The sequence below is a fragment of the Microtus pennsylvanicus genome, chromosome X (assembly GCF_037038515.1).
Source record: "Microtus pennsylvanicus isolate mMicPen1 chromosome X, mMicPen1.hap1, whole genome shotgun sequence".
NCBI lineage: Eukaryota > Metazoa > Chordata > Mammalia > Rodentia > Cricetidae > Microtus > Microtus pennsylvanicus.
The window spans coordinates 29,338,975-29,356,952 of record NC_134601.1 but is presented as its reverse complement, the minus strand read 5'-3'; the positions used below and the strand labels follow the sequence as shown (position 1 = coordinate 29,356,952).

Genomic DNA, 17,978 nt, shown 5'->3' with positions numbered 1-17,978 from the left:
TTAATCACTCACTGCTGTGATAGGTTGTGTGATAATTCTCCTGGTCCTCTTCAATGATGACCTGGTGTGTAGTATACTGCTTACTTATCTCCATAGTTCTTTACTCATGTGCTGACTTATATCAGTATGGCTCAACACCCATTTTCCCAAACTGTTTTCCTCTCTATTGCCGTTCTCTATTTCCATGCTCCATTTGTCCCAATATTGGCCAGAGGAATCCATTTAAGATGGCATCAATGTTCATCTGGTGCCTCTGGAGAATTTCCTGGGTCTAAGCAGCTAAGCATTGTACTATCTGAGCCCCTGTGTGGAAAGGAAGTAATGATGCCTACCTCAAAGAATAATTTTCAGAGCCTGAATTGAGAGAAAACAAAACCTGTGTATTTATGTGGTTGGCGGATTTCCCTTGCCTCCTTTGTGCTGCCCATGGAAGGCTGGGGCATGAAAGTAGGGGCCTGAGTGCACACAGAGAGGGGGAGTTCTTGCCACGGGAATGGGAAATGCACAAGCTCACATTCCCAATATGTGTCTGCAGTCACAGTTATCACTGTGTGTGCCCAGGGTGGTGAGATGACCTGGGAGGAGGAAAAACATCATTGTGTACCTTCCATTAATGTCGTCTGCACAGACAAGGCACCATCATTGCATCCCCTGGGATTTATGTGCTTCCTCATCCTGGTTTCCTCTATTTCATGAGTTTTCTTTTCCCTTATGCTACCTTCTAGTGTAAACATAAAGGGTTTAATCTCTGCAACCCAGAAGCAGGAGTTCATGGGGAAGAACCCAGTGTGCTATGATGTCTGCCAGACTGAGCAGAACGTTGGGACATGATTGATAAAACCCTTGAAAAAGTAATATTTTGCCACTAAAGTTGAGCCCATAGAATAATTTTGAGTTTCAAAAATATCTCTTAATTGCATATTCTTTTAAGCATTTCTCAAAGATCAGAATTTTTATCTTAGGTTACTTTTATTTGTAATTGGATACTATTTTTCGTTCATTTCTAATTGTTCAGTGTAACATTTAAGGGTTATGTGCTTAAAAGTCAGTAGTTTAAGGTTTTATCTTAACAAGCAACCTGAAGAGTATTTTTCTTTGCTTGATGAATTCAAATACATTCACATTTATAATGAAATCAATACTCTTGGTCACTTAGAATCATCTCTATTCTATTACATGAAAACCCATAGGTAGCACTTACCTTAATGACATCTGTGAGATGTTCTGTATCCTAGATACAAGGATTCCTTGATCTGGTGCATGGTTTTCAAACTTGTATTTCCCCATCAGGGCATTGTCTTCATTTATCAACCATTACTTGGAAGAGCATACAGCTGACACTTGATGGACGTCCTAACAGCAAGCTTCTCAACTTATGAAAAGAGGTTTGTTATATCTAAGATGTTTGGTTTTTATTGTTTTTAATGAGCTATACATTTAACTCCACTTCCCTACCTTCCTACGGTCTCCCTGTCCTCCTCTCCTGTGACCCCCACACTCGCAGTTTTCTCAGGAGTTCTTGTCTTTTTCTCCTTCCTATGTAGATCCAGAATGTCTCTCTTAGGATCCTCTTTCTTGTCTCGGTTGTCTGGTGTTGTGGAAAGTAGGCTGGTTTTACTTTGCTTTATGTCTAAAAGTCACTCATGAGAGAGTACATATTACATTTGTTTTTCTGGGTCTGGGTAAGAAGTTTGTTTTGAATCCATGTTCCTGAGCTTGAAGGTATTAGGTTGTTCCTCAGCCTGTTCCTCTCCACCTTCACGTCCTCCATTGCACCGTTTATCACAGCTAGTTCTGCTGCTCTTTCTCTCCCATTTCTCCACCACACATTTTGCTCACCATAATGGCCCCCTTGAAGTACCGGGTAGACCTGTGAATGTCTTCCGGCCAGCCCAGGCTTTGACAATGCAGGCTGGCCTGTGGGTGACTGGCACCTGCCTGAACAGAATGGTGTCAGGCAGCCTGGGGATATCTTCCCGGCACCCAGACTGCAATGTTTTAAAAATTGTGTATATTGTAAGCATTGCTGCTCAGATGGAAAGGGATCCTGGCAGTCAGGAGCCAAGGAATACCACAATTCACCTTAAACTTAGGAGCTCACAGCCCTGCTTCAGGGAAAGTTTGCCCCAAAGTAACAGCTCTGCTCTGGTAGGGGAGGGTTTCCCCAGCCAGGTTGTTACAGCTCTGCTCAGATCCTCAGAAGAGTAACAACTCTGCTCTGCTAGGAGAAGCTTTTCCAGTTCTGCTCCCTTCTCCTCTGCTTGTCTCCAGTAGAAGTCATTGCTTCTCTGTTCTTCTTAGGCAAAGAAGGTCTCACCAAACCTCATTCAAGAGATTCACTGGGAGGGAAGAGTAAAGGAGGTGGCTGCCCCTCCAAGAGTGGGAAAGGCAGCTCCCAACTGAACCGGTACAGGTTGGTTTTGTGCTCAGTGATCAGCTGGTTTTCCTGCTCAGGGATTGGTTGGTTTAATGCTGAGATATTGGTTAGTTTGTTTTGCCGAATTGGTAAGTGAAAGAGTGTGTTTCTGTGGCTTTGGTTTCAGGGGCAAAGTGTGTTTATTTCACTGGCCTTTTTTAAACGTTGGGCTCTGGTTTCAGGGCCAGTGAATTGATTCTAGTCTCAGGGTCAGTGTATGCTTCTTTTGCTCTGGTTTCAGGGTCAGGGTGTGCTGCTTTGTACAGAAACTGTTGTTGTTCCCTTAGAAAGAGATATGCAGTCCATTGTGGGCCACAAAGTAAGTGCTGAGAACCCAGCCCAGGTCTTCTGTAAGAGCAGCAAGTCCTCTTAACCATGGGGCCATCTCTGAAGTCCAAGTCACCAAATATTAAACGTAATTACTATTGTTCTACTTTGCCCCATAATGAAAATAGACATCTTCTTATACTCAGGTAGGTACAAGTTTCATTATTATTTACCAATCCATAAAGTTTCATTTCTATGTTAGTTAGGTTTTCAATCCCAACCACTGCCCTACCTTGTTTGCAGGAAAATACAACAATCTGCCATTATAGACAAATTTATATATGCTGGAATGTATTAGAATAGAACCAGAGTTTAGAAGCACCTGGCCTTCATTCATCTTGAAGATACGTTTAAATTTATCTATTTTGTTTTCCATGATAATTGTTCATTCTTAATATTAAATGGTGTAGCAATGTATAGCTACACAGAAAATTTTATAATTTATTTTTATTTTATGTGTATATATGTTTGTCTACATATAGGTATGACGAGCACATGCATGCCTGGTGCCCATGGAAGCCAAGAGAGGGCCGTGGATCCCTTGGCACTGGAGTTACAGTTGGGAGCTGCCATGACAGTTTTGGGAAATGAATCTTTGCCTGTTACCTGTTGTTTAGGTTGTTTTCAATTTCAGTGTCTTGTATATAAAGCTGCTGTGAACTGAAATAAATAAGCCTTTAAAAGAAAATATGTCCTCTTTCTCCAGGTTATATATTTGGGTTGTGATGGCCAGATGACAATTAACATATGAAGAAATTAGGAAATACTTTTCCAAGTCTCTGTCCTGTTTTCCGTGGCCACCAGCAGTGGGTATGGGAGAGTCATCCTCCACAACCTGCAAGGTCTTTGTATGACAAGTCTTTATTTCTGAGTATTTTGTGGGGTGTCGAGAGTCCCCTCAGAGTCACCTGTCTCTCTTCCCTAAGTGTTAAGGATGTTGATGCTGTATGTTTCTCTTAGTGGAGCATCTACTCACCCTTCTGGCCAACTTTTATTTCCTGAATTGTCTATTTTCTCAGTGGCTCTTTTTTAGGCTTTCTGTATTCTGGAAACAATAAGGCTCTCACCTGATACACATGTTCCCACATTCATTTTTCCCAGGCAGGAAAAATGTGTTTCTAACATATATTTGGAAGAGTGGACATTTTCTCTCTTTATGGAGTTCTTAACAATCCAGTTGTTTATTTAATGAAAAGGGGTTTGTTATATCTAAGAAGTTTGTCTGTAATTCATTCGTTTTCTGCTACACGATTCATGTTTAGGTTGTATTCTTTTTTAAAAAAATATTTATTTATTTATTTATTATGTATACAATATTCTGTGTGCATGTCTGAAGGTCAGAAGAGGTCACCAGACCTCTTTACAGATGGTTGTGAGCCACCATGTGGTTGCCGGGAATTGAACTCAGGACCTTTGGATGAGCAGGCAACGCTCTTAACCACTGAGCCATCTCTACATGCCCTAGGTTGTATTCTTGATCAATTATCTTTTAGGTTTCTTTTCACTATTTACTGAGTGTCTGCCTGTGTGTCTGTGTGTACCGTATGCGCGTTTGAGTGCCGATGGCCACAAAGACCAGAAAAGACTGTCATTTACCCTGGCTCTGGAGTTATAGGCATCTGTCGGCCACCATATGGGTGCTGGAAACTGAAGTCGGGTCCTCTGCAATAGCCAAAGGCACTCTTAACCTCAGAGATGTCTCTAGTCCTGTGTAGATCATTTGTTTGTTTTGGGTTGACTTTTGTATCCTGAGATAAACAACTTGTCTATATTTATATTTGTGCATGGGAGGTCTGCTTCTCCCAAAATAAGACAGAAAGACAGGGCATTGAAGGGGATACGAGAGGGAATACATAGGCCCTCATCCTGTGATCATTTTTACATTTTTAAAACATTCAAGAAGCCTCAACCCAACTGATAGAGCCAAAATTATTTGCAGATATGATGCAACTATTCCTAAAGACATCTCAAAGTAAGTTTAAAAATAAAACAAATACACTAGGGTCTGAAGATAGGGTTCATTTTTTTTTGTATTACTGGATGTCTTCCAGAGGATCCAGAGTTGATACCCAGCACCTACTTGATGGTTCACACTGTCTGTAACTCCAGATTCGAGACATCTCCAACTCTGGTGCCCTCTGTGAGCAGTAGGTACTCACTCATGTGGTGCACAGACTTCCCTGTGGAAAAATATTAGACAAATAAAAATAAATAAATTAATTGTGCTTACTTAACACAAGAATGCTTGTAGAATCACATATTAACCTTAAATTTAATTTACTAAAAGAAATTTTAAAAGCGATAAGAACATTTCAAAAGATTATTTTTTTTGTATGTGTTTTTTTTTATTTATTTTTTATTTTTTTTTTTATTTATTTATTAAGGATTTCTGCCTCCTCCCCGCAACCGCCTCCCATTTCCCTCCCCCTCCCCCGATCAAGTCACCCTCCCTAATCTGCTCGAAGAGCAATCAGGGTTCCCTGACCTGTGGGAAGCCCAAGGACTGCCCACCTCTATTTGGTTTCTAGCCATAACTAAAGGACATTGGGCTTATAATGCATGTTCCTAGAGAAGCTAAGTAAGAAGGTGAACCCAAAGACAAACACATAGGCATCCTCATAAAAGATTATTTTTTTATTTTTGACTACGTAATAACGTATTGTATATTTTTCCTAATGGGAAAACAGAACCCATTTAAAGACTCAAAGTATTCTTACATGTAATTTTAAACAATGTAACTTTGAGAGCCATAAAAATCTTCACATTTCTCACTCTCCTGCCCTCCTCACACACCCTTTGTACTGACACCTAATCTCATGTCTCTCTCTAGTCCTCACTCAGGCCGTCATGCATGAGCCATCCTTATTCTATGTGAGATTCTGTCCACAGGATTAATAAGCTATCCTTTGCTTCATCCTGGCTTTTTCTGAAATTCTTTTCTGCAGCCTAGATCCAGTTTACCAGGGTCAAGGTCGTCAAAGGACAGGGTGATCCTCAGGTTGCTGGTCAAGGTACTGGGCTGCTCTTCCCTACCACTACAGGGAGTCCCAGAAAAACTCAGTGACCAGCATATGTCTGCTTCACTGAAGTGTCTTTGTGTCTTTGCTAAAGGTGTCCCCTCACACGTGTGTGACTCTTCTGTCCCCTTCATATTCTTTTCTGTCTTATTGTCATTACCAATCAGGCACGCTGTCTACATTTCTCTAGGTTTATAAGGAGTCTGGAAGTCATGTGTTCATCCTCCAACACTGTTCCTTTTGAAGGTGTTTTCAAACTGGGGTTCTTCATATTCACTGTGAGTTTCAGGATAAGCCCATTAGTTTATGAAAAGTCTGTTAGAGTTCTGTTGGTATTGCACTGGATCTATAGGTCTGTTTGAGGAGAACAGACACCGGTATCTTCCATTGCATAAAGGTGATTGCAGAGTGAATTCTAATTGGTCTTAATAATAAAATCTGGAGTCAGATATTAGGAGGTTGAATCTATAAGATCAGAACAGCACAGCAGCCAGCTTCCAGTTCTTTCCTCTATGAAACTCTCAGACCGAATGGAGAATCCTGTCTCTATAAGACCTCAGACTGAATGCCTGGATCTCCTGCCTCGCCCCACCTTATATTCCTCTCTTCAACGGCGGGGAAGAGACAGAAATCTTTAATAAATAAATAAATTTAAAAAAAAAGAAAAACAGAAAAGTGTGAGTCACCACTGCCTGACTCTCTTTCTGTTTTAGACTGGATCAATCTAGTGTAACCCAGGATGGCCTTGAACTCGCAGAGATCCATTTGCCTGTACCTCCTGAGTGTTGGGAAAGGTGAGTTCCAACACTGCCTATACTCTATGGCTAACTAGTGACTATCAGCACACACTGATCCTCAGGCAAGCTTTATTGTCAGGGAAGAAACAAAATATCACCACAGTCGACGAATCTATACATCATTACTCTCAGCAATGATTTGTCCCATTCAGTGTCTAGGCACTACAGAGAAGCGGGCAGAGTTGTCCTAATTATTTCATATTTCCTGAAGCTATCCAGTGACAGGGATTTTAAATTACAGCTTCCACACATTTCATTGTGGTTAACTGTCTGTGGGTAGATTTTAACAAAAGCTCATTTTAGGTTGAAATGTCAGGTTTCTTTCTCTATGATGAAAATGTCGTTGATAACATATATTTGCTTTTGTTTCAATTTCAGTATTTTGAAGTTGCAAGTGAATTATGAGAAAAGAAACAAATGTCCGACACCCAATTTGAGGGAAATTTTCTAAGGCAGCCACAGGTCAAATGTTTGCCCAAATGGAATCTTTGGAATCATAGAGATAGTCCTTCACCTCCCAGCCAGCTCCATCAGGGAGGTGCTGAGATCTCGGGTAGAGAGAAAGAAGGGGATACATGTGAAGAGTTAGGTATGTATGTGTAACTCCAGAAAGATTTGTATTATGAAGAATACTTAGGTAATTATTTTCAAAATATATAATATTATTTTTCCCAACACAAAAAGGACAAGGTTAGTACTCGTCTGTTTCCCCTCTTGTTTTCCCATCAGTCATGAAGATTTTAGCAGTGTCTGCTATGGACTGTGTACAGAGGGGGTGTTTTATGGATGGTTTTTTCCATGTTGATTATTACCATGACTCTTGCTAAGTGTTGCTCTGATACCTACTTCCCTGTGCAGTTGCTAGTCTACAAGCATTGCTTGTCTTTGAGTAAAGTTTCACTTTTTTCTCTTGTTTATTAATGGATTTACTCATGCACTTGTGTCTACTCAGAAACACCCATTTTTTAAAAGAGTACCCTTTGTGATCATTATATATTGTGATGGTTAAATTATCCCATAACGTACCCGTGCGAGGACACACATTCAAGTGGACCTGCTCTTCATATGTTATCTGCTTAGAATTCTGGATTATCTGACCACCCCCAGAAGACAGTAATCACCAAATGCTAGTTGTCAGTGACACTTTGTCTCCTCGGTCTGTCAATGTCAGGTCTCTTCTATGATAAGAACAACAGGAAGGCAGAGAAAACACGCAGAAGGTTGACTAGAAACTGACATGAGCCCTTGTTTTCAGTATGTGAGAGTCGTAAGTGCCAATGGTGTGTGTGTGTGTGTGTGTGTGTGTGTGTGTGTGTGTGTGTGTGTGTGTGTGTGATGTGTACATGGGTCTGTATAGGAAAGGTCCGTGAGATGAACAAAGAAGAGGAAGATGTCACTGCACATCTTTGACTTGACTGGATGCAGACAGACTACTCTATCCCTATATTCAGTACAGTAGAGTGCATGAGCGTTCTCATCTGCCTTCCTCCCCTCTCCATGAGCTTTCTCTACCCTTACTCTGCCTTCTAGTAGAACAGGGGAGAAAACTGTGAACTCTCTATGCAGAATAAGCTCCTGGAGAAGAACCAAGTATGGTTGTTGTCTTGTCAGTTTGTTACCTGAGCAAGAGTGACAAGATTATGTGGGGCTCACCAGGTGAGTCATTTCCTTTTCTCTTCCCATCCGTGTGACCAGCAGGGGATCTGTGATGCCTTGTAGGAACACAGCCTGTTGCAGCAGGGTAGCAGCAAACAGCAGCATACTGTGGAACAATGGCAGTCATAGACTCCCCAGATAACTGAACCCTGTATTGGTCCATTAAAATTACCAGGACTGAAATGGAAGCCATCCCTTCAAACCATTTCCCGAATGGGCCATGCATTTCTGCATTACATTTGCAGGGAGTGCTTATTAAAATGGTAGATATCTGGGTCCACACTAGGCACCGAATCAAACCCTGGGAAGTGTGATGTGGCATAGCCACTTCTTTCTGATGGCTGTCCACTTAAAAAGTATTGCTATTGTGTTTGATATTCTGTCCTCTAGGATATGGAGTCACAGACTGCTTAATTCTATACCATGTTCTCTTGCTACTCCCGTAAATACCAGTGTGTTACATGGCATGTCAAACACGCATCAATTCCTTCATATATATTTATCCAGATATACACATACTGGCCTCTTTTGTGAGCACCTTATTCCTGCACTGTGAAGACTAGCACGGGTCCTTGTATATCGTGTTAGATAGGTAAACTGTCAGTAAGCAGAAGAAATCAGTAATCAGAGCAATTCCGTGTATTATTGGCGCTTTAAAGATCATAAAGGGGACAGGAAATAGTTGTGATGGGGATTTTGGTATGTGATGTTACCCCCCAAATGTTTCAGAAGTTAGCATGTGATCTGAGCCCTGAATGACAAAAAGAAGCAAGGCCGTGCACAAACCAAGTTGTGAGCGTGCTTGCCCCCATGGAGAACAGTGGATCTAAGAGCAGAGGACAAGGCCAGTGGCCAGGACCTTGAAGACAATGTGGACATTGCTTGGGGAGAGGATAGAAAGGAAGATGTGTGTCATTTTCAGCTGTGTATGACATTTGGATTATATGATGATTGTGGAAGGTGAGTTATGGAATTGTCATGATTTGATTCCTTTTGGTGGAAGGTGATTTGGCACTGCACAGAGAAAGGCCTGAGGAGGGCGAGATGAGGGAGTGTGTGGAGAGAGTGGAGATGTTTCAGAAGACAGGGGAGGAATGGAAGTGGATTGAAAGAGGGATGAAGCCATGCTGCAATGATCAGCGTGAGAGCCGCCCCGTGCAGCCTTGTCTGGGAGAGGGTAGATAGCACCTGTATGCGCTGTGCATTTTCCTTGTGGAGACTTTGCTCTAACATCTCTGTATTTGTCTGACCATATGGAGACACAGTGCTTCCATTTACTGACATCAGTTATTCCCCGTGTATTGACACAGGATAGTTTGAATACCCAAACTAGTTGTTGTAAAACTTAGCAATTTAACAACGTGTCAGCTGATGAATAATTTTCAGATGTAAACTTTTCTAAGTAAAACTAACTGTAGCAGAATATCCAAAAGAATAAGAATCTAACATTTGTCTAATGAAAAGCAAACCTAACGTTTAAAGTATTTTTGAAAGTGATTGTTCTACAGCATGTACTGCTCTTGGCAGTTTTACAGATGAAGCAAGTGAGTAGGCTTTAGGCAGAGTCAAAGTGAAATCAGTCTCTAGGTGCTGCAGCTACTGCTTGTCCCTATTTTTTCTCCAGAAGAAGACTGCCTTTAGAAATGCGTATTTCTGACAGGTGGGCGTGGAGCACACATTTATTCCCAGGACTCATGAGACAGAGACAGTATGGTGTCTGAGTTCAAGGCCAGCCTGTAATTCCAATTGCATACATCAACATTAGTCTGCCACATTCGCAGAAACTTCTGACTGGTATTTAAAGCAGATATTATAACTAAAGGCCCCTAAAATCAATAGGTGAGCATTCAAATGCTCTCATTTCACAGAGTGTGGAGCAGGAATCAGAGCACAGGGTCTCACTCTGTTTTCTCCTCACATATGCCCAGCGTGTGTTTGGAAAATGGGTCCAGCACATCCAGGCTCAGGGAACCAAAGTTGCTGGGGCTAGGAAGGTTCCACATCTCTCTGACTCTAGAACAGTGGTTCTCAGCCTGTGACTTGTGACCTCTTCAGCAAACGTCTATTCCCAAAACTATTTCCATCATGATTCTGAACTGTAACAATATTACAGCGATGATGTAGCAACAGAAATAATTTTCTGGCTGGGATCACCACAACATGAGAAATTGTATTAAGAGACAAGTTACAGCATTAGGCAGGCTGAGAACCACTGCTGGTCAGACATCCAAACACAGAATCCAGTTCTCAGATATGTCTGGGATCCCTTCATCATGGTCCCCATACTCCTAGGGAGGCACAGTCCCAATCAGGACACACACACTCACATCTCTGTGCAATGGGGAACCCTGTTCTTCTTTCCCTGTCATTTCTATATCCACACACTATGCTATATTTCCAACTTGTTTTTCTTTTATATCTTCATCACTCATCTTAAGGATGTGTCTGATCCTTTGACCAACCTTTTTCCTGTTTTGTGATTCTTCTGCAGGGTCTGGGTCATTTGTTCTGCACACACAACCACAGAGAGTACAACAGCAGCCTCCAGTCCCTTGTTGCTGGGCATCTAAGGTAGGTTTGCTGGCAGGAGACTTGCTCTCAGGAACATGATGTCCTTGCCAGAGGCTGGACTCGAGGATGCTGCAGCACTTACATCTGCCCAGCATCTGACGGCCCTGTTCGAAGCTCTTCACAAATGTGGTGGGAGCACATTTGGGGATTTTTACAAGTGGTTCCTAAACACTAGTATGGCTCCCCTGGCTGTGCACATATTCCCAGCTATATTCTTGATTTCTCTGGTAGCTGAAAAATGAGAATGCTACACCATGAAAAGAAGCCATTGGTGAATTTAAAAAGCCACAGTATGGGGACAGGCGACATAGCTCATGTGGCAGAATGATTGTCCAGAATGTAAATTGCTCTGTGTTCTTTGACCCTCTGGGCATGTTCACCCTCACCTGTAATACCAGCACTCAAGACGTAGAGGGAGGAGGAAAGAGATGTGAGAGTCATTACTGTTTATGAGAGTATGGCTCCCAGCACCCATGGCAGATAGCTCACAACTGCCTTTAACTCCAGCCCCATCAGGAGTCAATGCCTCTGCCAATCAAGTGCATACCACAGACAGACAGACATAATTAAAAGTAAAACTAAAATCTAAACAAGAAAAAAGAAGAATCAGCTCCAGGTCATTGAACCAAGGAGAGAACTCATTGAAATATAAAATATATGAACATTAAAATGGCTAATGGACTTTAACAATCTAAAGTCTTCCTGGTGAGATGGCTCAGTGGTTAAGAGTGCATTCTATTCTTGCTGAGAACGCAAGGTCTGTTTCCAGCATCCTTTTCCAACATATGTGATGGACTGTACCACAGCTCCAGGAAGTTATGACCTCTCCTACCTTTGTAGGCACCTGCATTAATGTGTACATACACACACAAATATACACAACATAATTATTATTAAGTTATGCACATTCTTTGCCTTAAAATCATTTACAAATTAAAATAATTGCTGTGAAACATTAAAGAAAAATGCTCAAATGCCAGGCAATAGTGAAAACAGTTTTCATTAGCATTATATGGCAAATGTGTGCACTTCCAGCTATTTGAACACTGGGGTTACAGGATCATTGGTGCTCTGAAGTTCCAGAACAGCCTGAATAGAATAGAGAGGCCCTGCCTCAAAATGAAAACCAAACAAAAACCAGAAATATCTCAGAAAATGCTAGATTTCTTAGAAAAACAATCTTAGAGTACATGTTTTTTCAAGAGATGTGGATCATTATAAAACAAATTTTTGCAGGAAAATCAATGATAAAATTACTTATTTCTTGGGAATGCAACAATACACATGTAGAAAATGGAATGAAAATGTTACTGGGCCGAGAAGAAAACAGTAGCATTAAGAATGTGTTTACATTAAAATGAATACTTGAGCTGGGGCAGTGTGCTAAGCTTGGAAGACCAGCAGCACTCTGAAGGCTGAGGGAGGAAGGGGAAGAGTCCCAGGCTGGGCTGGGCTGCTCTGAGACTCTGCACTAAACACATAAATTAGATAGCAGGACTAATATCATTCCATTCACTGTGGGAAAGTTTCAGCTTAGTTCTGTCTTGGGAAACCATCCTCTCTCCACCGGATGCGAGGCAGAGCCCTGTGTGCCCCTGACAGACACATTAAAGATTACCATCTCCTAAATGGGGAAGTGACTTCTTCACCACCACATACAGCAAGGCGCACAGAAAATGGCAGCTGGGACTCTACTCTGATTGCTCACTCTCAGGAGATTTCCCTGCAGACAGCCCTGTGTCTTAGGGGTAGGAATCAGCCCAGCGACAGACACAGATTTCCTTATGGTACTACATGTGCTTTCCTGTGTTGTTTGAAATTTTGTATCCAGGAAGGAAAGTACTTTAAAGTGTAAACTGAGAAAATGCTTGTGCTTGGGTAGTAAAAGCAGGGCTGGGGAGACAGCTAAATCAGTAAAGTGCTGGCCTTGTGGGCATGAGGCCCTGAGTTCCATCCCCAGAGAGCATCAACAAGAAAATGAAGTTAAATTACAGCAGGAAAAGTAGCAGGTGTGTCGGGATGCTTGTGTGTGAAGGTGGAGGCGAGCCCATCCCTGCAGTGTGCTGACCAGCCAACCCAGCCTGCCTTGCGTGTTCCAGGCTAGTTGGAAACCTTGTCTAAGAAAAACTTCAGGGGGATGGCGCCTGAGGTACAACACTGGAAGCTGTCTTCTGTCCCATGACCGCACGTGCGCGCGCGCACACACACACACAATTTTACACGCACTCACAGGCATGCACGAACCCACAATCGCATATTGGATAAAGGATTATACACCTTCCATACTTCAGAAGAAGTCATTTTGTTCAGTTTCTGGAGCATTAAAGGCTAATGTAATCTATTCTGATGCTATGTGCATGCCTCTGTGTGTGTGTGTGTGATAGAGAGAGAGAGAGAGAGAGAGAGAGAGAGAGAGAGAGAGAGAGAGAGAGAGAGAGAGAGAAAGAGAGAGAGAGAGAGAGATGTCTGTGTGTGTGTGTGTTTACATACAGAGGCCCACCATCTCATGTAATGAGGCTGCTTTATGTTAGCCTTAGACTGTGATTGGTCTCCAATCTCAGGTTTACATTTGATATACCTAAGATGTCAAGTTTTCTGTGCCAGGAAATTATAATGAGGTGAAAAAACACTGCCTTATCTTCAGAGGTGAGGTCCCTTCAAGTCCAGGTCACAGCCAATGTTCCCTCCCACCCAAACATAGACTCCACTGGGCCCAAGACTCTCACGGATGTAGTTCCCACTATGGCCAGGAGGTGGCATTCAAACTACATGCCTACATTTATTTTCTTTAAAGGGCTGATGTTTTATGGAACAGCAATGCGTTTTTAGTGTGTTTGGAAAGCTGGCACACATATAGAGCAGTTCCATTTATGGATTGCAGCAACTGTAGTGCTCCACAACTCACTTCATCCTCCCTGAGTGTAAAGTGGGCAGTGCACACGGGATACAGAGTGGTGCTCTGTAGAGAATGTGAATGTGGTGGTCACCTTGAATCCCCTGACACTGGGATGGATGGATTTCCTAGACTTTCCCTCTCCTCTCCAGGAGGCTGTGGTACAGCCCCCAGATCGCTCCCTGCCAGGCAAGTTGTATCCTGGTCAGTCACTGGCATTGTGTTGCACCATGCCTGCTGGGGACGTCCAAGAGCAACCTGGTGTTTGTAATGTGGTTGCCAAGTACGCTTCCATGGAGTTTGTGGTGTGTTTGGCAAGTACTTTTCTATGAATATGCTCTGCATATGGCTCAGATGTAATATGTAGTTACCCTTATTATGTAGACCAAGCTTGGGGTCCCTTCTCTGTTGCAGGAAGATCTCCAAAGTACTTCCTTTACTTCCCCATCATTTTAGAGCCACTAACTAGATATTGAAAGAGAAATTATCCCCTGAGCCCTACAAGAAGAGAGAACACAGAAGAAAAGAGGCAGGAACCCCAAGTCCCTTGACAGCCACAGGACATTGTCTTAGCTACTGTTCTATTGCTGGGAAGAGGCGCTGTGCTGAGGGTATTTACAGAACAAAGCATTAAATGGGGAGCTTGCTGTCAGTGTCAGAGGGTTAGTCCAGTACCATCACTGTGGGCAGCATGGCAGCAGGCAGCCTGGCAGGGCACTGAAGCAGAAACTGAGAGTTTACATCCTGATCACAGGAAAGAGGCAGAAGTCTTTTGAGACATCAGAACTCACCCCCAGTGACACACTTCATCCAATAGGGCCACATATCCTAATCTTTCTTAAACCATCCACCATTAGAATTGAAACATTAACCATAGGAGCTTATGGGGACCATCCTCATTCAAACTACCACCGTCCTATAAGGGATTTCCTCTGCCCCATCAGCAGCTGCAGAGGGAGAATTGGGGCTGGTTGAATACTCAAAACTGCATAGACTAGAATCCGTTCCAAGATGTCAATCATTAATACAAGAGACTACTGTGTGACATTTGGGGAGAGCAGGAGGCCATTCAAGTTACTTGTCTAAAATAATGTGCTCTTCAGAAGACAGTATTCCCCTTTTGGACCTCTTCAAGGATAAACCTGCATATACTGAAACTGTAAAGACCTTGAGCACACAGGAATTTACAAAACGCCATTTGTCGTGATCACTGTTCTATCACTGTGAAGAGACACCATGAGCAAGGCCACTCTTATGAAAGAAAGCATTCACGTGCCTTGCTTATAGTTTCTGAGGTTGGTCTGTTACCATCACGGCAGGGAGCATGGTGGCACACAGGCAGACATGGTGTTGGAGAAGTAGCTGAGTTCTATTACCTGATGCACAGGGAGAGAGAGGCTGACACTGGGCCTGCCATGGGATTTTGAAATTCAAAGCCCACCCCCAGCGGCACACTTCCTCCAATGATGCCACATCTACTCCAACATGGACACCACACCACCTAAGCCTTCTCAAAGAGTACCCCTCCCTGGAGACTAAGCATTCAGATACATGAGCCTATGGGGGCCTTTCTTATTCAAACCTCCACACCACCTCCAGACTCCAAGAGATTTGAGCTCTGTGTTTGCCAGGCGTATATCCCTGGGATGGTCAAAGTTGTAACTAAGAGAACATGAGCAGACAAAAAGCTTCCCTTTTATCCCACATTGATGCCCCCCCCACTTTTATACAAAGACGATGTGGAAAATTTCTCTTTTTTAGCTTAATATGACCTTCTCCCCAATTTGTACTCTTATAGGGGTAACACAAAGACAACTTGACCAATAAGGTTTCCCTTCCAATAATGCAGTTGCTTCTAAGATACAGTCTGAGCCATTATACCAGGATATCAGCTGTGCACATAGCCAGAGTTTTGTGGAACTCATCAATTTCTCAGACATGCACAGACAGGTGTTCTCCAGGTGCTTAGCTGACTTGGGGCAAATGAAAACATCGTGCAACTTACTAAAACGGATAACTCAGAGATTTGTATTGTCACGCTGCTTGAAGAAGCAGGCCCACTGGTGAAAGAAAGTGTCCTTGAGTCATTCCTTGTGAGTGGGCACAAATATCCACAGGGGAATTTCCTTTTGTAAGAAGCAGCTATAGAATGAAATGGTAGAGCATGCAAACAGGGTACCAACATAATACATTCCTAAAGCAGGGAATGAAGTAAGTGAATGAAGTAAGTCCAAGGCCATCTATATTGACTCACAGAAACTCCAAGAAACCGAAGCAGCGAGCATGAGGCAGGCATGTGTCTGCACCAGGTCTTCAATGTGTATATTATCTCTTTCAGTATTTTAGGAGAACTTTTATTTGTATTTTTGTGGGGCTGTTGAGTGTGTGAACAAGTGGGTCTCTGATTCTTGGGTCTGCTTGTGGGCTCTTTTACTCCTGTTCATTTGCCTCATCCAATTTCAATTTGATAATCGTTATTTAAAGTCTTATTCTAATTTATATTGTTGTGCTTTGCTGTTATCTCTTAGAAGCCTATTATTATCTACTGAGAGACAGAAACAGAATGGATCCTGATAGAAGGGAAGGTGGAGCAGAACTGGGAGGAGTAGACTGAAGGGAAATTATAATCAGGATAGATTACGGGGAAAGTCTATTATGGATAAAAATGAAAGGAAGATTCCCAAAAAGAAAGATAACACAAAAGGGTCATGGCTCACAGAGATACACTGACTCATATTTTGTTACTTCTAGGTTATTTGTTTATCAGTACTTATCCACCAACATCTCAAACCTAGACCACAATCAGCACTGAGATGTTACTACTTCTTCTGTTGCCCTCATTTACCTTTTGATTCCATCCCTCCATCCCTCTCTTTTTGCTTTTGTCTTCATTTAATTTAGGAAGCTCTCAGTCTCCCACACTAGCTCACCTGTTTGCCATTACTCCTTGTCTTTATCTTGAAGTTATATATTAAAGTCCTCTTTTAATATCATTCTTTGTCGTATTCCAATAATTGTTGAGGTTAAGCAATGTCTTATGCGGACTCAGTCTTCTATAGTCTGGCATCTTCTCAGGTACTATTTATTAATTTTTTTCCAGTTGAAGAGTGGGAGGAGTGAGAATTTATGAACAAAGAGGTCAAGACCATGATGGGGACACCCACTGAAACAGTTTACTTGAACTGTAAGCTCACCAACTCTGGCCAGACAGGGAAGGAACCAGCATGGGACCAAGCTGGACCCTCTGAATGTGGGTGACAGTTTATGGCTGGGGCAGACTGCAGGGCCACTGGCAGTGACATGAGGATTTATCCCTGCTGCTGGTGCTGACTTTTTGGGAACCATTGTCTTTGGATGGATACCTTGCTCAGCCTGGATATAGTGGGGAGGGCCTTGCTCCTTCCTCTGGGAAATGTGCCTTACCCTCTCTGAGCAGTGGATGAAGGTGGGGTGGGGGGTAAGTGGAGGGAATGGGCAGAGGAGAGGGAATAGAAACTTGGATTGGTATGTAAATGAAAAAAATAGATGGTTTTCTTGTAAAAAATACTCACTTTTCTCACTATCTGAACATACATACAATATTTATTTAATGATTTTGTATATTGAGACATATACTAGATGATGTGTGAAAAGGAGGACATATTTCAGAAATCCTCTCATTTTTGAAACTTACAAAGCGTGTGGTGAGATACATAAACATGCAGAAAGTGACAGCACCTTAGGGTTTTATGAACCAATAGCTACCGCAGAATTTAGTTATTGCCATAAATGGAGTGATGGACAGTATTGTCAAAGTTAAGAAACAAAATGAGCAGCCTGACCAAGATTATAAAAACTGCCTTTCAAGCCCGGAAACTAAGGCGTGTTTTAAAAGAGAAAGGAGGTATGCTAGAGAAGGATTAAGGAAGCTACTCATACTCTCAGATATGACTGCATATCAGCAACATATAATTATTAATTCCGCATGATAGTGGCATGTTGAACCACCTGCAAAGTAAAGTTGAAGAAAAATTGATGGGACTGAGTCATTCAAAGTATCATTCATTGTTAGCTTATCTTGCTTCAAAGAGCATAAGGTTTGTTGTTATTATTGTTGTTGTTATTATTTTTATTGTTATTATTTTTCCTTTGATTGAAAATAGATTGTTTTCCCATGCAAGAAAAGTCCCAAGAATCCTATCAAAACACTAAACCTGGAATCCAATAAGATTAAAGGAACGGATGCAGATCCTGGCAGTCTCTGAATAGTGGCTCGGTGTCTCTGCATTCAAATGGGCTTTGATGAAGCTGTTAGCAGGTGT

At 42.2% G+C, this 17,978-nt stretch overlaps 1 long non-coding RNA gene across 2 annotated transcripts in view; it reads left to right on the top strand.

Moving 5' to 3' along the window:
• Positions 1–2,321, top strand: part of LOC142840233 (uncharacterized) — a 76,742-nt gene extending 74,421 nt beyond the window's left edge. The window contains exons 2-3 of one of the 2 annotated variants that reach the window (XR_012908925.1): positions 1,291–1,385; positions 2,302–2,321. This is a non-coding gene — a long non-coding RNA (uncharacterized LOC142840233). Of the gene's footprint in view, positions 1–768; positions 830–1,290; positions 1,386–2,301 lie in introns of those variants that run through there. The other variant, XR_012908926.1, reaches the window with a different exon arrangement.
• The last annotated feature ends 15,657 nt before the right edge of the window (positions 2,322–17,978 follow it).